Below are 19848 nucleotides of genomic sequence, written 5' to 3' on the forward strand. Positions count from 1 at the left end.
AAGTGAGAGACAGAGGAAAGAGATTATAATAGAGATGAAATAAGGACAGAGAATTATGTAGAGTGCTTTGCTAAACGCTTTGCTAAGCACCGGGATTACAAATAGAAGCAAAAAGAGAAGACATTCTCTGCCTTCAAGAAACTTAAATTTGAGTGGAGGAAGAAAACACACAAATATGTAGCAAAAAGATGGTCAGGGATAAATATAGCCACTGAAATTGGGACATACTTAGTTTTGAACTATATAAACAAGGCTGGAAGAAGATTTATGCTATGAGACGCTGCGACCTTCCACAAAATGGAGACTGGAAGGAACTAACCAATGGGAGCAAGGAAATGGGTCTTATAGAGGTATATTCCATCCTTTGTGTTCTTGGAGAAAGAAGACTGTGCCATACCAAACAGTTTCCAAGGACTAAGGGAAGATCCGGGATTTGCCAGTAGAGAGGGCATGAGTTTTTAGTTCAGAGGAAACCTGGAACAGGGATTGGAGGGGAAAATTAAAAATATACAAATCACATGCATAGCATGTGTATGTGTGTATGTAATAAACATAGTGTGTATGTGTATCTTCAAAAGCTATCATTTACAATCTAAATATCCTAGAAACTTTACCAATAAAAAGAGCAGTAAAGCTCCTTCTCCCCTTATTCTTTCACTTATTTGTAAAAATAATAGCTATATCAATCAATAAAAACAAGCACAAACATTAGCATAAAGGTAAAAAAAAATATTTCTACTTGCATAAAATAGTATGGTTTAACTAGGAAATTCCAATGAGTAAGGCAGTTTAAAAATGTGGTTATAGCTTTAGTAAAGAAGGAAAATAGAAAATAAATTCAGAGAAATCATAAACATTTTGTTATATTAATTACTAAAACCAGCAGTATGATAGAAAGTAAAATTTAATTCAAATTACTTATAAAATACATTAATTATATGGAAGCCAACTTGAGAAATCTGACTCAGGACATACATAAATAAAACAAAGATCCTCTGTAATAAGGGATAAAAAAATTTGAGATATTTTAATTGCTTGTTATGAACTATATCAATATAAAAACTAGCATCATTACATAAATTAATTTAGATATTTAATGCTATACAAATCAAACCAATAAGTGTTTTACTTTATAGACCTAAAAAAAACCTTATAATACACATTTAGAAGAGCAAAATGTGTAGAATTTCAAGATCAAAAAAGTTGGAAAAAGAAGCAAATAGCACTTCCTAAAGTTTAACTACATTAGAAAGAATAATTTAATATAGCTACTTGATTCTGGTACAGAATTTTAAGAAAAAAATATATATCAATTTAATCTAGTGTAATGGTAATGTAAATGGGAAGATCTTTCCCATTCATTAATAGGTCCATGTGACCTGCTTAAGTCACATGGAAATCAAAGACACATGAGTTTGAGTCACATGAAGCCTGTGGTGGAAGGATACTGCAGGGTGGGGCAGAGCCCAGAGGAAGTTGGTTAGACCAATTAGAGCTGAGGGAAAGAGAGAAAGCATGCAGCACATTCTGAGTGTTCATTTGTGGGAAGGCAAGGGATGGTTTGGGGATGGTGGTGCTTCCTACACTGCTATGGTGTATAGATTTCTTTGTTGCTATGATGGATTCAGCTTTCTGATGGTTTAATAAATGTTTGGTTCTGTCTTCCATGTGGAGTGTCTGTTGTATTTTGCAATACAGAATTATGCCAGCATATTCATAGCCACCAAAGGTGCTGAGAATATCATTTTGGTGTTATATAGACTATGTACACAAATTCAGAAACAATGAAACAGTAAGCCAGTACTTACTGAAGAACATATGTGACTTGGGCAGCTAGGTGGCACAGTGGATAGAGCACCAGTCCTGGAGTCCAGAGGACATGAATTCAAATTTGTCCTCAGTCACTAATTGCCTGTGTGATCCTGGGCAAGTCATTTAACCACTATTGCCTCCAAAATAAAAGGGAAAAAGAACATAAATAGTAGAAGAACATCTCCCTACTTTACAAATCTGTTTGGAAAGTCATTTGCAATAAAACCTTTGACTAGCATCTTCCACCACACACTGCAATCAGTGACAAATTTCATGTAAATATAAAATGTCAGAAATTTAATTAGAGGAAAGTGACAGAAGATACTTTACATAATTTTGATTAGAAATACTTTTCACAATGAAAGAAGAAATAGAAGAGAACATTAAAGACTATTTTCCAGATACTATTAAAGTATTTGCAAAAATAAAATCAGTGAATATAGAACAATAAAAATTGCCAAGAGGGTACAATATGTGCAACAACAATATGTGCAAAGATTTGTAGGGTGAGATGGAAGGAGAGAGCAACAGAGGGAGAAAAGGAGGAAGGGAAGAAGGAAGGAAGAACAAAGGAAAAGGAAGGTAGGAAAGAAAGAAGAAAAGAAGGGATGTGAGGGTAGGGATAGTTTATAACTTCAAAGTAACTTAGATGATTTTAATATAGACAGGAAGTTTTGTAGAAAATAGAATTCATTATTCATGATGAAAATTCAAATAGTTGATAGATTTATTGTCTTCTGTATTCAGAATAACTATGGTTTTCTTGGAACTCATTTTCAGTCTGAGAAGAGAAAATTATATTAGCAAATTAATCCTTAACTGGTACAAGAATGGAAAAATGCATGGTTCATTTTTGTTTTGCTCTGCTACTGTTTTAGCACTTTAGCTATGAATAAATTTCTATTACCATACCAATTTCAAAGTTTAAAATTTTCATGTAATAAAAACAATATAATTGATACTTAAGAAATGTAGTTTTTTGTGCTTAATGTACTGATGATTTATGTCAAGTTTTCTAGGCCCAAGAACACATTACTTTAAAGTCCAGTTTGAAGAAATTCTGAGACTTAATCCAGATATCTTATAGAAATAGGAAAATATTTTAAGGACTTCCCATTAAACTAACAAAATGATTTTTTTTTTTTGCCTCAGTAATGAGGAGCCCTGTGGCTAAGTTCATTTTCAGAAAAGTTTCTATTGACTTTCCTATTTATTCTTAGCAATAGCACTGGATATTATTTGTTATTTCAAAAAGATAAAGCTAATTTTGCCAGAAACAGACAAGAAAAGATTACCTCCTTCCAAGGAGTCAGTTGAGTGCTATAAGCAGCATTTTCAGGTGGGCTAAATTTTATTTCCAGGGAGGGCTATTAATAGTAACTCACCACTTGCTGCTAAAGTGCTGACACCACTTTGAAGCAATTTACCAGAACAAAGACAATACAGATTGTCACTTAAATATATGATTCTGTAGTTTTTCACCCTGTCAAGGTGAGTACCTCTAAACTTCAATACAGACAAATATTGAATTCCTTTAGATTAATTCTTTTCCTTTTTCAAGTCAGTAGGACACCTACATTCAAAGTCATCTAGCAACATAATTCCTAACACTGGAAGTAATTTAGGAAATTAGAAATCAGTAAGGTGACACAGCACACAAAGAAAGAACTTGAGCTGGACCTTGACAGATTGATTGGATTCACAGAGAAAGACAAATCATTAGGAGACTTCTGAATTTAGGAGCCTTTACCAATGTTGCCCAAATTGAAGTAAGTTTTCTTGTAATCACATTTTTTTTTAGAAAATTTCATATTTCTACACCTTTCTACAAAATATTAAGTAAATATATTGCTTATGATAACGTACCCCCCAAAATCTATGACTTAATTTAAGTTATTCAAGGGCATAATATAAAAACATTGAAATGACATTTATTTATTTTTAATTTTTGCTTTTTGGAGGGAGGGGAGGTAGGGCAATTGGGGTTAAGTGACTTGTCCAAGGTCACACAACTAGCAAGTGTTAAATGTTTGACATGAATTTGAACACAGGTCCTCCTGACTCCAGGGCTGGTGCTCTATTCATTGCACCACTGAGTCGCCCCTGGAATGAAATTTATAAGGCAATGAGAGAAGTTCATTTTCATAGATTATCATCATGGAAAGAACTCTTTTAAGCAAACAAATTTTCCATATTTCTCAGGCACAGATTTTTAAGTACTGAAAACTTTAAATTTACTGGTTATTTTAACTGCTTTAATGGAAATCTTGCTAAAAATGAATTTAACATTTTCTTATTTTATTAACCAGATATTTCTCACCTTAATTCAATTATTCTTAATGTCATGTGTTTTTGCTTTAAAGAAAGTTTTAAAAAATGTGACAAAGCACTATCATTGGAGATAATATTAATGTTTAGTAATAATTTTTCATTAAATTTAATTTAATAATAATCTCATATTGTAAAAATTTATTCAAGTACAAAACAGTTGTTTTATCCTTCTGTGAAACAATAAAAACAAAAACAAAGATGGTAGGATAGTGACTTGTCATGGGACCATTTCTATCATATCTCCACAGAAAAAAAAACTTAAGAATATTTTTTATAACAATAACATGCTATCTTGTTCAATATTTTGCAAGTATCAAAGGACAATTACATATATTTTCTTCCTTTAAACTTAAAAAAATATATAAGTTTTAACAACAGGTGTTATTCCCAATTTATAGATGAGGAAACTAGGAAAACATGAGTCTAAGAAATTAGTTTGGGGGTAGCTGAGTGGCACAGTGAATAAAGCACTTGCTCCGCAGCCAGGAGGACCTGAGTTCAAATCCAGCCTCAGATACTTAACATTTACTAGCTGTGTGTCCTTAGTCAAGTCACTTAACCCCAATTGCTCTGCCTTCCCCCCTGCAAAAAGCAAAAATAAAGAAATTGGTTGTAAATATAAATATATATAAATTAGGATATTAATTGTACCATCAATTATAATTGATCATCTTTTATTTGATTTGGGATATATCAAATAACTTCTTTCCTGTCTTTTGAAGTAAAGTAAATTTATTTTAAGATAGCTATTTTCTCACTTCAGTCAAATATTTTTTTATTATTAAATTTTATATTTATTTTTAGTTTACAACATGCATTTCCACAAAATTTTGAGTTACAAATTTTCTCCCTGCTTTCCCCACCTATCATCCCAGAAGAGATCCCACTAAATACCCTGTCCCCTAATCTGCTCTCTCCTATATCCTCGCCCATTCTGCATCCAACTTTCCCGTAGGGCAAGATTGATCTCCATAACCCATTGCCTGTATATCTTATTTCCCAGTGCATATAAAAATAATAACAATAATAACAATTTTTAAAAAGATTAGACTTTAAAACTTTGAATTCCAGATTCTTTCCCTTCTTCCCTCATCTCCCACCCTCACTGGAAATATAAGCAATTCAATATAGATTGTACATGTGTACACAAAACATTTCCACAGTGGATTGTGAAAGACTGACTATATTTCCTCCCATCTTATTCTGCCCCCCACTTAATCTGTGTTCTACTTTGACCCTATTCCCCTTTAAAAGTGTAGGCTTCTTTTTTTCATTTTTCAAATGCTTTATTAACTTCTGATTTACATAATTAATTTCTGCTAAATTTTGAGTTACAAATTTTCTCCCCGTTTTTCCCCTACCCACCACTCCAGAATAGCAGTCCCATAGGATATCCTTTCTTCCAATCTGCTCTCTCCCATATCTTCTCCCATACCCCCTTAGACTTTTCCAGTAGGGCATGGTGGATCTCTATGCCCCAGTACCTGTATATTTTCTTTCCCAGTTACATGTAAGATAGTATTAATAATAGTATACATGTATATATAATTTTAAACATTTGATTTTAAAACTTTGAATTCCAGATACATTCCCTTCCTCCCTTGTCACCCACCCTTACTGGGAAGATAAGCAGTTCAGTAAAGATTGAACATGTGTAGCTAATGCAAAACATTAACGTAGTAGATATATTGTAAAAGACTGACTGTATTTCCCTCCCTCCTATTCCACTACCACTTGTTCTATTCTCTACTTTGATCCCAACCCTTTTCAAAAGTGTTTCCAACTTCCCTCTCCCCCAGCTTGCCCTCCTTTCCATCATCCCCACTCTCATCCCCTTCCCCCTACTCTCCTGTAGGGTGAGAGACCCTATTTAGTGTGTATTTCATTCCCTCCTCAAGCCAAATTCAGTGAGAATAAGGTTGACCCATTCCCTTTTGCCTTCCTATTCTTCCCCTCCATTGTAACCATTTTCACATGCCTCTTCTATATGAGATAGTTTACCCCATTATGTCTCTCCCCATCTCCTCTCATTATATTCCTCTCTCACCTCTTGATTTCCACTTTTAAGTATCATCCCTTCCCTATTAAACTGGTCCTGTGCCCTCTATCTATGTATACTTGTAAGCACACACACATATATATATATATATATACACATATATATATACACACACACACACATTCACACATGTATTCATATGCCCATATACCCTCCAATATAGACATATATATGCACACACACACATATATATTTCTATTTCTATTCCCTTCAACTATTTTCATACTGAGAAAAGTTTCATCAGTTACAATTATCTTTTTTCCATATAGGAATGTTAACAGTTCAGCTTTGATTAGTGGCTTATGATTTCTTTTCCCTGTTTACCTTCTCAAGTTTCTCTTGATTCTTGTATCTGGATGTCAAATTTTCTATTCAACTCTGGTTCTTTCATTAAGAATGCTTGACTGTCATCTATTCCACTGAATGACCATATTTTCCCCTGAAAGATGATATGCAATATTGCTGGGTAGGTGATTCTTAGTTTTAATCCCAACTCCTCTGCCCTCCAGAATATCCTATTCCAGGCCCTTCGATCCCTGAGGGTAGAAGCTGCCAGATCCTGTGTTATCCTCATTGTGTTTCCACACTATTCAAATTGTTTCTTCCTGGCTCCTCATAATATTCTCTCCTTGATTTGGAATTCTGGAACCTGGCTATAATATTCCTAGTAGTTTTCTTTTTGGGATCTTTTTCAGGAGGTGATCGGTGGATTCTTTCAACCTCTATTTTGCCTTCTGGTTCTAAAACATCAGGACAATTTTCCTTGAGAATTTCTTGGAGAATGATTTCTAGGTTCTTTCCCTTATAATGGCTTTTAGATAATCCAATAATTTTTAAATTATCTTTCCTGGATATATTTTATAGGTCAGTGGTTTTTCCCATGAAATATTTCACATTGCCTTCTATTCTTTCCTTTGTTTGGATCTGTTTAACATCATCTTGATTTCTCTTAAAGTCACTAGCTTCCCTTTGCTCCAATCTAAATCCAAAGGAACAATTCTCCTCATGAGCTTTTGAGATTCTTTTTTTGCATCTGACAAATTCAGCTTTTCAAGGCATTCCTCTCCTCATTGCCTTTATGAGCCTCTTTTGCCAATTGAGTCAGTCTGGTTTTTAAGGTGTGATTTTCCTCAGTCAGGTTGTTGACTCTCATTTCACAATTTTCTTGCATCGTTCTCATTTCTCTTCCCATTTTTCCTCCACTTCTCTTATCTGCTTGTTAAGGTCCTCTGTGGCCTGTAACCAGCTCATATTTTCCTTTGAAGCTTTTGGTGCAGGAGTTCTGACTTCACTGTCTTCCTCCTGTTTCATACATTGCTCCTTTTTGTTCCCAAAATAGGAGTCTAATGTTTGAATGTTCTATTTTTTTCTTTGCTTCCTTTGCCTGTTCATGTCGCCCCTCAGTCACTTGACCCCTGGGTTTTTTGCCACAGTAGGACTCTGCCCCCAGACAGGGGAGCTTTTGTCCCATATGCTGGGGTTTTCCTAGCTGGCAGAGGTATTATTTGGGTGCCCTCTCTGAGGCCTCCACATGATCTGGCATGCTGGACACACACCCCATGACCTCCACCATAGGCCGCAATACAGATCCAAGCAGGTTAAAACATGAGCAATTACCCCTCAGACTGGTTGCTTGGTCCCCCTACAGTCTTCAGGGCAGGGGATGAAGCTACCATGTGGCTGTGTGGCCATGGCTCCTCAGGGGCTTATCGCCCCAGGGGCAAAATCCAATGCTCTGGGAAGATAAGCAATTCTATATAGGTTGTACATGTGTAGCTATGCAAAACATTTCCATAGTGGATATACTGTGAAAGAGTGACCATATTTCCCTCCATCCTATCCCACCCCCCACTTTTCTATTATCTATTTTGACCTTGTCCCTTTTCAAAAGTGTGTGCTTCTAACTTCCCTCACCCCCAACATGCCCTCACCTCATCATGCTCTCTCTCATCCCCTTCCCACCTACTCTCCTGTACGGTGAGATACCCTATTTAGTGTATATGTTATTCTCTCCTTAAGCCAAATTCAATGAGATTAAGGTTGACCCATTCCTTTTTGTCTTCCTGTTCTTTCCCTCCATTGTAATAATTTCCATTGCCTCTTTTCTATGAGATAATTTACCCTCTTCTGACTCTCTCTATCTCCTCTAATTATATACTTCTCTCACCTCTTAATTTTATTTTTCAAATATCATCCCTTCCTATTCAATTGATCCTTTGTCCTCTATTTATACCTGTACACATATGTACACACACTCACATATGTATTCACATGCACATATACCCTCCTATATAGATATATATGTATGTATGTATACATACATATATATGTATACATTTATATTCCCTTCAACTATTCTCATACTGAGAAAAGATTCACAAGTTAGAATTATCCTTTTGTCTGTATGAATGTAAATAGTTCAACTCTTATAAGTTCCTTATGTTTTCTTTTCACACACACACACACACACACACACACACACACACACACACATATATATATATATATATATATATATATATATATTTCTATTTCTTTTTCTATTCCCTTCAACTATTTTCATACTGAGATAAGTTTCATCAGTTACAATTATCTTTTTTCCATGTAGGAATGTTAACAGTTCAACTTTGATTAGTGGCTTATGATTTCTTTTCCCTGTTTACCTTCTCATGCTTTTCTTGCTTCTTGTATTTGAATGTCAAATTTTCTATTTAACTCTGGTTTTTCATCAAGAATGCTTGAAAGTCCTCTATTTCATTGAATGACCATATTTTCCTCCGAAACATGATACTCAGTTTTGCTGGATAGGTGATACTTGTTTTTAATCCCAGATCCTTTGACCTCCAGAATATCATATTCCAAGCCCTTCAGTCCCTCAGTGTAGAATTTGCAAGATCCTATGTTATCCTGGTTGTGTTTCCACAATATTCAAATTGTTTTTTCTTGGCTGCTTGTAATATTTTCTCCTTGATCTGGGAACTCCAGAACCTGGCTATAATATTCCTAGGAGTTTTCTTTTGGGGATCTTTTTCAGCATGTGATTGGTGGATTCTTTCAATCTGAATTTTGCCCTCTGGTTCTAAAACATAAGGGCAATATTCCTTGAGAATTTCTTGAAGGATGATTTCTAGGATCATGGCTTTCAGATAGTCCAATAATTTTTAAATTATCTTTCCTGGATCTATTTTTCAGGTCAGTGGTTTTCCCAATGAGATATTTCACATTGCCTTCTAAATTTTCATTTGTTTGGATCTGTTTATTAGCATCTTGATTTCTCATAAAGTTACTAGCTTCCATTTGTGCCAACCTAATTCTGAAGGAATGATTCTCTTCAATGAGCTTTTGAGATTGTTTTTCCGTCTAGCAATTTTGGCTTTTTAAGGCATTCTTCTCCTCATTGGTTTTTTGAGCCTCTCTTACCATTTGAATTAGTCTATTTTTAAGGTATTTTCTTCAGTCAGGTTTAATAGTAATATAATTTAAAGATCCTCCTGTATTGGCTTGGTTTGGGGGTTGAGTGGTAAAACCCAGAGCTTGTGAATTCTACTTGTGGGATGGAGCTGGTGCTGTGGATTTAGAGAGGCACAAGCAGAGGAAGAGAGGCAGAAAAAATTTTGGAAGGAGCATAGTGGAGGCGGGGATAGAGAGGAATGCTCAGGGCCAGTTCAAGCCACCCAGGACTTTTGAGAGCTGCCTCCTGCAGCTGTCAAGACTGAGGAGACATGGCTGTGATTCCTGGTACTTTGTCTCTCTCTTTTGATGTTGTTTTGCCAGATTCATCCACTGGGGAAGGATAGTACTGTTGTTGCAGAGGTACTGGAAACTTGCTGTTGATTCAGGGGTGCAGAGACTGTTCTGCAGACAGAAAGAATTGTGTGCACTTGTGAAGGACAGTGCTGCTGTTGCAGAGGTTCTGGAACCTTGCTCTTGGTTCAGAAGTCTTGAAAAAGGATTTTCTTTTCCATGTTTACAGAAATCCTGGAAGATGGTCTTGCTAATGTTTTCAGAGGTCCTAGGACTGTTCTGCACACAGAGAATGAATTAATGAGGATACTGGCAATGTATCTTGTGGCCTTGTTAAGTTTTGTCTCCCCTGGAACAGAGATTGCTGAGAACTTGCTTCAGGTCAAGATGAAGAAAAGACCTCTTTTTGGGTATTAAATGCTGTGATGATATCTTAACCTTGTTGTAACTCAGGGATAAAAGGCCTTTGTGTTCTTTACTGCCCCTTTTGAGAAGGTGTTATTAACTTATTATAATATGTTAACTAATTATAATTAACTAATTATTATTAATTAATGATTTAATTGTTAAAATAACTAATTAACTAATGATAATTGTAATTCAGTTGTGATCCAGGGGTGGGAAACTTTTGACTTTTTTGTGCTCTGTGACTGACCAAATTAATGTACTTTGTTTATGATTGGAAAATAATCTCCATTTGAGAAGAAGGTCTTTCAGATTCACTAAATGAATATATGGTCCAAGGGTGGAGTAGTACTTGGAAGAGGGGCTTTGTGATTGACTAAATTAATGTATTTCCCAGGGGTGGAGTAGTACTTGGAAATTACTTAATTACACTTGGTTAATGCTGTATTTTGAATTATGCTGTATTTTTATTTTCTGTGTTCTTAATTTGTCACTGAATAAAATGGAGATCGGCTATGCTGGTATTTTGAACCTTTAGAAGTTTCCTTTGCTTGGCATTACAGTTGTCTCTCTTCATGATTTTCTTGCATCATTCTCATTTCTCTTCCCAATTTTTTCCTCCACTTCTCTTTCTTGGTTTTCAAAATCCTTCTTGAGCTCCTCTATGGCCTGTAAGTAGTTCACATTTTTCTTGGAAGCTTTTGGTTCAGGAGTTCTGGCTTTGCTGTCTTCCTGCCATTCCATGCTTTGATCCTTTTTGTCTCCCCAAAAGGAATCTAAGGTTTGACTGCTGTGCTTTCTTTTCTCTCTTTGCTTGCTCATGTTGCCACTCAATTATTTGACATTTGAATGTTTTGCTATAGTAGAATTCTACTTCCAGAGAAGAGAGCTTTGTCCCAAATCACTTGGGTTTTGACAGCTGCCATAGCTATTAGTTGGGAGCCCTCTCAGAAGCCTGCAGAGGCTTTGGTACCTGGTCACACCCCAGAACCTCCACCCAAGACAGTGATCCAGATCCAAGCAGGTTAAAGCAGGAGTGATTACCCCTCAGAATGGTTGCTTGGTCCCCCTACAATCTGCAGTCGCAGAGCTCTGAAGCAGCTACATGGCAGGGACTCCAGGGCCACCACACTTCTGCCACTTCTCACCCCAGGGGCAGGGGTCAGACTGTGCCATGCCCCCCTCCCCCAGTTCCAACAGAGTTCTACACTGACCTTTACTTTGTCTTTGGCATTTATGGGTTGATAATTCTGGAAACCACCACAGCTGCTGGTGATCCACTCTCCAGAAGTTCACTCCAGCCACTGCTGCACAGTGGCTACCATAGGGATAAAAACATGGGCTCACATGGGGTTGGTTTTGGCTCCCAGTGTGCTGCAATGGACCCTTCCTGCCAGCCTGCTAGGCTGCTTTCAGTGGGAGATTTGTTTCTCTTTGTCACTTTGTGGGTTCTCTAGCTCTAAAAATTTTTAGTCTTATTTTATAGGTATTTGAGGTAGTTTTGGGGGTAGCTCATGGAGTTTTCCTGCTTCTAATGCTGCCATCTTGTCTCTGCCCTTCCCTCCCCAAGATATATATTTTTTGTAAAATGCATTGTCATTCATTATTTCTGTATTTGTGTATATGTTTAGGATGGTGTAAGTTAATGACATTTTTAGCTGCTATGGAGGTGTAAGACCAATAACACCAGTATACAGAAGGGCTACTAGCACAGGTTCTTTTATCTGTTTTTCTAAAGGAAAGATCATTTCGAAGGGGTCAATAATCTAACTTTAATTAAAGGATGTGGACAAATAAGCAGAAAGAAGTGAGTATCTAAGAAAGAATCTAATAAACAGGGCTCCATAAACAAAGTAATAGATTCATATAGATACATAATCACCTGACCAGGGAGCAACAATATCTGGGTTCACATTTATACTATGGGGGCTCCTTTAAAATAGCTACCCATAGTCTCACTTTGCCAAATCACAAAGTAACATTCTTCCAATGAGTGAGCCCCAAATTAAAATACTAACCTCTTACTATATATACTTTTCAACTAATAGGTTCAGAGCCAGAAGGCATCACAACCCACATGACTCAGTGCCTAATTGGCTCATTACCAAAAGGTTTGAAAGCCTTCCTACACTCAAGCCTCCCTATGAGTAAACTTCCCCCTAACCAAGTTCCTCCCCCAAGGCAATATAAATCTCCCTGAGTATCAGTTTTTGTGACTCAGGATTTCTCATAGCTGAGAACTGAGCCAGGGCTCAAAGCAGAAAGAGTTCTGTGATTGAAATCCCTGTGTACCTTTAGACCTGGGAACACAGCCATTCCAAGGAAAAAAAGGGGAACATATAGTCACATAGGCCCATAAATTAACAGGGAAGATTTTATATTAAATTAAATCCACAGATGGCTGAAGTTGCCAGAGATAAAAAAGATAAGTAGCATATCTCTGTCTCTTTCTCTGTTTCTATCTGTCTCTCTCCTTTCTCATACATAAATATGTACAAATCTATAGGCATATATGCACACATATGTATGTACACATACCCATAATATTGTCTTTTTTCATCATGTATACTATTGAGTGTAGGGGCAATTAGGGGGTACAGTGGATAAAGTGTCAGGTCTGGAGTCAGGAAGACCTGAACACACACCTAAAGTCAGATACTAGCTGTGTGATCCTAGGCAAGTCACTTAACTATGTTTTCCTTATTTTTCTCATCTGTAAAATGAGCTGGAGAAGGAAATGTTAAATCACTCAAGGATTTTTTTTTGTGAAAAAATCCCAAAGAGTCATACATAACCAACAATGATTAAACCACAAAAAAATACTGTAGAATGAAACTTCTTTTTATGTTTGTAAACAAAGGAATATAAATAGTGGTATATATGCTAAAATCACTTTGATTTACACTTTGAATTTATATTTTGCTTCATTGTATTATATATATATATATATACACACATTCACAGATACACCTGTATATGTATACATTACTTATGTCATGAGGTTTTTGCCATAAAATTTATAAAATATTTTTGTATTTAATTAGAAATATTTTTCCACACTTATACTTAATTTAAATGCTATCAATGTGCAATTCTAAGCTGACTCGATGATTTGAGGTTAAAATTTCGATGGCAGTACTTTCCAATTTAAAGAAAAAAATAGCAGTGACATCCACACAAATTATATTAGAAGAGTCAGCATTTTCATGAAGTTGAAAATTAATAAGAAGCATAAAAGTATTGAATTGCACTTAAAAACATGTTGGTTTAACATGGTAGAGTGAAAGGCAAAAACACATTTGAATTTTTACTCAATCTAATAAATGTCGAAGTGGTTTGAGATGTTCAGTAGCTCTAAGAGATGCTGCTTTATTTTTTAGTTCATTTTCTATTCCATGAATTTTCTGGTTGGCTCTATTAGTGGCTTTAAAAAAAATTAATTTTATTTTCAGATAACATAAGATAAAAGGTAATATTATAATAGTATTAACATTATTTTAGTAATTCAAAATTCTTAATTAATATACTTTTGGGGTATACTGAGAGAAGCCCTGGAACTACAAATCAGAAGACCTGGGCTGATATGCTGACTCTGGCTCTGCCTAATTGTGTTCCTTGGGAAAATCACTTAACATCTCTTTGTCAGTTTCCTCATCTCTAAAAAGAAGGTATAAAGTTATAGCTAGAGACATATGACATATAAAGTAAGACATCATAAAGTCTGTGAGGAAAAGTACTTTGTGAACCTTAGCATGTTATATGAAAGTTTATTCTTATTATTGTGATTAATGATTTAAAAAAAAAACTTCAAAGACTATTCTGATAGATTCTGAGCTCTGTCACATTGTACCAAGATGGAGTGTCTTTCAATTCCATCTTGACAAAACTCTGTTAAGGACAAAATGATTGAATTGTGGATGAGTTCTTCAACAATAGACTGTCCTCTCAATTACTAGCTTTGTGGCAATGGGAAACACACTATTTAAAATTTTTTTAATCAAATATTTTTCTTTTTGCTTTTTGGAGGGCAACTGGGGCTAAGTGATTTGCCCAAGGTCATATGGATTGCAAGTTTAAGTGTCTGAGGCCAAATCTGAACTCAGGTCCTCCTTACTCCAGGGCCGGTGTTTTATTCACTGTGCCACCTAGCTGCTCCAAAACACACCATTTTAAAATCTTATTTTCTATATTTATAAAATGAGAATTACTGTAGAGTCCTTTGCGTTAAGTACATAATTCTGAGAATCAAATGAAATGATTTCTAAACTTTACAATTCCATATGAATTTAAACTATTTTTAATAATATATTCTTAATTTGGGGCTTTCATATCTGATTGCCATTACCCGTTGTTATCCTATTTCATATTTTTCTACTGCAATGGAACTGACACAGTAGTAGAAAAATAAATAAAAGTTGCTAAAAAGTTGTTAGATCAACAATACGGATGATTTAAATAAGAATTTAATAATCTCACATTTAATGCTTCCTCGCAGCATGACCTTAAACAAGTTGCTTAGTCTCCCTCAGCTTAAATTTCTTTATTGAAAAGATGAGATTGGATTAGATGACTTCAGAGATCCTGGAATCATGATACTGGAACCATGAAAACATGATACATGAACATCCCGATACTCTTAGTATTAGCTCTGTACTCAATAATTGAGTTAATACACTCCTCTGGACCACATTCATACCAATAATTTTGGCAGAAAGGAAGTCAAATAACATAGAAAAGTCATAGTCTCTTAGAAGAATGACTCATGAGCTCTACCCAAGGTGAAGAGGAGATTATAAGAATGTCAGTGATGTGTTCAAGGTTAAAAAAAAAAAACATTTATTGCATAAAATATATAGTCCTTTTACCTTTCTTTGCTCATGAGAAATGGTAAGGAAAACCATGAAGATAAGTGTCAGCTTTTTCCCCCAACATACATTACAGAGAATGAACTAAAGATGTTCTCTGCAAAATTTCACAAAATCTTGCAAATCAATTAATGCCTAATATAACAGCAATTATCATAAGCATAAAGTTTTTTTTATAGCTTTTATGTTTGCAAAACTCTTTCCAAATATCATTTCATACTTCCAACCCCCCTAAGAAAATAGGTGCTCTTGTTGCTACCATTTCATATCTTAAGGAAATTGAGACATATAGAGATTAAATGATTTGCCTAGGGTCAGTGAGCTAATAAGTGTCTGAGACTGTATCTGAATTGAGACCTTAATGACTCCAGTTCCAGCATTTTATCAACTGATCCATTTATTTGACTCACTTTCCATGTAAGAAATTAAAAGGGTCAAAGTCATATAAATTGTACAAAAGACACATGCCTGTCTCAGATTAATATGTTCTTCGGGAAGAGAGCTGAACACTAAAGGCATTTGGTTTCTGATTGACAGTAATGAATTATCTAATTTCTATGGAATTGATTATTAAACACATTTCCTTCCTCTCAGTAGAGATTTAGAGGACTAAAGGTACAGAATGCAGCATATGTATGACACACAGTCCTTATGTTCATTGTTTTTGTGTATGTGTGAATAGATATAGTTATATATATAACTATATATATAACTATGTATATATACATATATGTATGTATTTATACACATAATACGATTATATAAATATCATAATATAGTATAATAAAGGATTCATTTTGGGGGTGAGAATTTAAGGAAAAATGTTTTTGGTATGAAAACAAATGCCACCAAAATTTAAAGAAAAAGAAATTGGGAATCACAGAACACATCAAGTAGTGACCAAGATTACATAAAAGTGTGTTGTATCTTTAAAAAATAAGAGGTATATTTCTGATTTTTGTTTTTACATCATTTTTCTTTTTCAAGAAAGCTGCTCTCCACTACCTCTGAATTGAAGCCATCCTTAAATCTTCTGTATCCAAACAGACGCAAAATTACAGGCTACCAATGTAGGAATCATTTCAGAATCGACTTCGTGTGAGCAGTCAGAAACCATTAACCGCTTTGAGCAAAGGTCAAACTTCTGTTTGTAGATAATGTGCTGATTATATCAAACCCCAGGGTGTCCTCAAGGAGGCCCATGTTAGCTTAAAAGAGAATAGTCTCATGTTTCACACAAGAAAAAAAAAACAGATGAAACCAATATAATATCCAAATTGTAATATCTTTTTGTGAGCAGTTCACTGAGTTGATAGATCAATATATATGACTTGAAGAGGTACTACTTATAGACAATGACATGGACCCATAATTGAATAGGAGGAAGAAAGTAGACCCACTTGCATACATAAAAATCTGTAATGTTTTCTTTACTTTTGCCAAAGATCAACTTTTTGGCACCAATTTTCTCTAACTGATGTAATAGCTATGAATCAGCAAATACCATTTTAATGGAGTTAGAAGAATGCAAATTGTAAAAAATCCATCATATTTGCTCTTGATTATATTTATTACACCACTTTCTACTGAGGAAGCATCATCAGTACATATTGCAGCATATTTAACCTAAAGAAGGTGTGAGGAGGTGGAGGAAAGGGAGTTGTGTAGTGAGATGGAATGATAAAAGCTGGACAGTTTTGATGTTGTATTTGAATTTGTGAAATGTTACCAGCCATAGATGAAGGTCTTTAGAAAATTGGATAAATTCCTTTACTAATGACTTGAAAAAATATGACGATAAACATAATACAGGGTGAGGCTCCATTGATAAGGTATGATTTGTTCTTTGGGAAAATATTCAAAACATTAAGGTCTGCAGGGTCCTTTAAATACTCTGAACAACTGTCCCATCTTTAAGAAAATAATGTCAATTCTTAATTTATTTTCTAACTAAAGTACTGTTATATGCAATAACTTCCAGGAATGTTTAACTGAGAATTAAACATAACTACACAATGCACTCAAGAAATGTTTGTTGAATGAATACTGAATGGATTTTCCTGATTATTTGATAAAGGGATTCCTTATAGAATTTGAAGGACCAGATTGAGATAGCTGTCAGCAAAGTGTCCTTTAATGTACAGGAAGATAAAATGAGCAGAAGATAAAATATGTCCTTGAGTAAAACGGAGAGAACAATTGAGAGCTGGAGGTGATAAGAGAAAAAGAAATAATGGTGAATTGAGTAGATGGTGAAGATGAAAAAATTGAATCTGAAGGCCAAGGGAGAGTGAGTGAGGAATTTGCAATGAATGATGTGACTATGACACAGGAAAGAAATGATACTTTGGTAGGACAGGAACTTCTGCTTAGTAAGGAATAGGAAGAAAAGGCAAGAAGATAAGAGTGTGTTTGTTTGTTTTTGAGATAGAAATGCTTAGCTCACTGAAATAGATTTTAAAGGAAATAGTTGAGTAGTATACAGGAAGAACTTTTTTAATGTAATTTTTTTTATGTTTATTTTAACATAAAATTGTTACCATGTTCATGATTTTATTATCATTATTTTAATTTGGGAGAATGAGGAAAAGAAATGTTTAAAGAACAAGGTCAGACCTTAGGAGAAAAACAGTGATGTGTCTGTCTTCTTAGTGTCATAATTAATGTGGTTGGAAAACTTCTAGTAAGACATGTCCAAGATATAAAAAGAAGCTGAAGATTTAGTTTTCATACTACATATTTTGGAAGAAATCAATAATTAACAAGTAGTTATGGATTCACCTTTCTCCTTCCCTTGGAAAGGAGGAGGGCTAAGGGTATGGAATGTTGTATATACTGAATGAAATACTCACTATTCATTTTAATTTATATATAATGAAAGGCTTATAGAGAAGTAGTGGAGGTAGTATGGTGTGTGTGTGTGTGTGTGTGTGTGTGTGTGTGTGTGTGTGTATTTGGATGAGGAGTACATCTGGAAATAACTGTGATGCAAAAACAAAGGCTAAAGTATTTTTTTACTTTTTTACTTTTATAAAGTATTTTTGAAGCCCTTACCAATTGTTGTATGCAATCCAATTTTGATGTAACTAAGAGAATTAAAGTTACATGAGAAACAAATATGTCTATTGTTCTTATCTCCCACCCCAAATATGGAGGGAGAAAAAGTTAGGAAATGAGGGAAAAGTGAACTTGTAGAGAGAAAGACAAAATGAATGATGACCCTAATCTCTGCTTTTTACCTTTTATAGTAGATAGTTTCTTCTTTTTTAAACATTACCTGGAACAGTGGTATCAACCCTTAGATGAATCAATGATGTTGACTTTCACTTGAAAATAACCTGATAACAATAGACTTTCTTGCCAGAAGAAATAGGCATTATGGCACAAGGGTAATGGACAGTGTTTAAGGCATGGAACATAACAATATTATTATATGAAGTATACCATTGGTAAAAGAAACTGAAGTAGTTATAAGCATCATGGTACTCTATACTTGATTTAATGAGCATATATAAAATTTTCATGTTCTGGGTTTTTGTATGTCTTCTTAAAGCACTAACTACCTGGAATTAGCTGCACTTAGTTCCTGCAATTGCCTTCTAGAATGATCTTGTCCCATTTATAAAAATATCCTCTTAGGTTCTTTCTTCCTCTTGAAGTGCTTTATAGATGTTACATGGGTACTTAAGGCCTTTTTTTTTCCTTTCCATCACCTCCTTTAAGGGTTAATTTCTTAATTCAGAGAAAGAATAGACCTTAGACACCATATAGTTTAATCCATTTATTTTACAGATGAGGAAAACAAGGCTTAAAGGTTAACTAATTTGCCCAAAGGGAATCAATAAGCATTTTTATATTACTTCTTGGCTTCCTTCAAGTTCTATCCAAAATCCCACCTTCTACAGGAAGTCTTGCCCAATACCTCTTCCCTTAGTTCATTATTTTTCTATTTTTGCTATATTATAGTTGATTTACATGTAGTTATTTTTGTGTTGTCTTCTTCATATGAGCTCCTCTAAGTCAGAGACATTCCTTAGCCTTTCTTTTTGTCCTTGGTGCTTGGCAAAATGCCTAGTACATAATAATCATATAACAAATGATTATTGACTTACCTAATGATTACTAGGCTCTGGGGTAGGCACTGGGGATATAAGAAAGCTTGCCTTCTCTTTAAGAGATAACTTTCATAGGTATATTTTATATCAATATATGTATATGTGTAAGTACACACAAAATAAATACTTTTTCCAGGAGAAAACAATAGTTGTCGGGGATATGAGGTGTGAGAAAGCCATATAGCAGAAGGTCAACAATCAGTTCACTTGTCATCTCTGATTCTTGTTTTGCTCAGCTATAAAATAGGCATCATGCCCTACCATACATTTTGCAGCAGTGTTGTAAAAATCAAGTTAGATAAATGTTGCAGGAGAATGCTGTATAACATTATGTTGCTTCTCTTCCTCCTTCCTTCCTTCCTTCTTTCCCTCCCTCACTCTCTCCTTTGTTCCTTCATTCCTTCGTTCCTTCCTTCCTTCACTCCTTCTGTCATTTCTTCCTCCTTTCAATCCTTCCTGACTTCCTTCCTTCTTTCTTTCTTTCTTTCTTTCTTTCTTTCTTTCTTTCTTTCTTTCT

At 34.9% G+C, this 19848-nt stretch overlaps 1 protein-coding gene across 1 annotated transcript in view; it reads left to right on the forward strand.

The window, feature by feature from the left end:
- IL1RAPL1 (interleukin 1 receptor accessory protein like 1) overlaps positions 1-19848 on the forward strand; it is a 1610170-nt gene that overhangs the window by 866445 nt on the left and 723877 nt on the right. The gene's annotated exons all lie outside the window — the stretch shown is intronic.

Source organism: Petaurus breviceps, unplaced genomic scaffold (assembly GCF_028583685.1).
Source record: "Petaurus breviceps papuanus isolate PSGF00001 unplaced genomic scaffold, PetGlider_PUasm1.0 90696, whole genome shotgun sequence".
In the NCBI taxonomy this organism is placed as follows: Eukaryota; Metazoa; Chordata; class Mammalia; order Diprotodontia; family Petauridae; genus Petaurus; species Petaurus breviceps.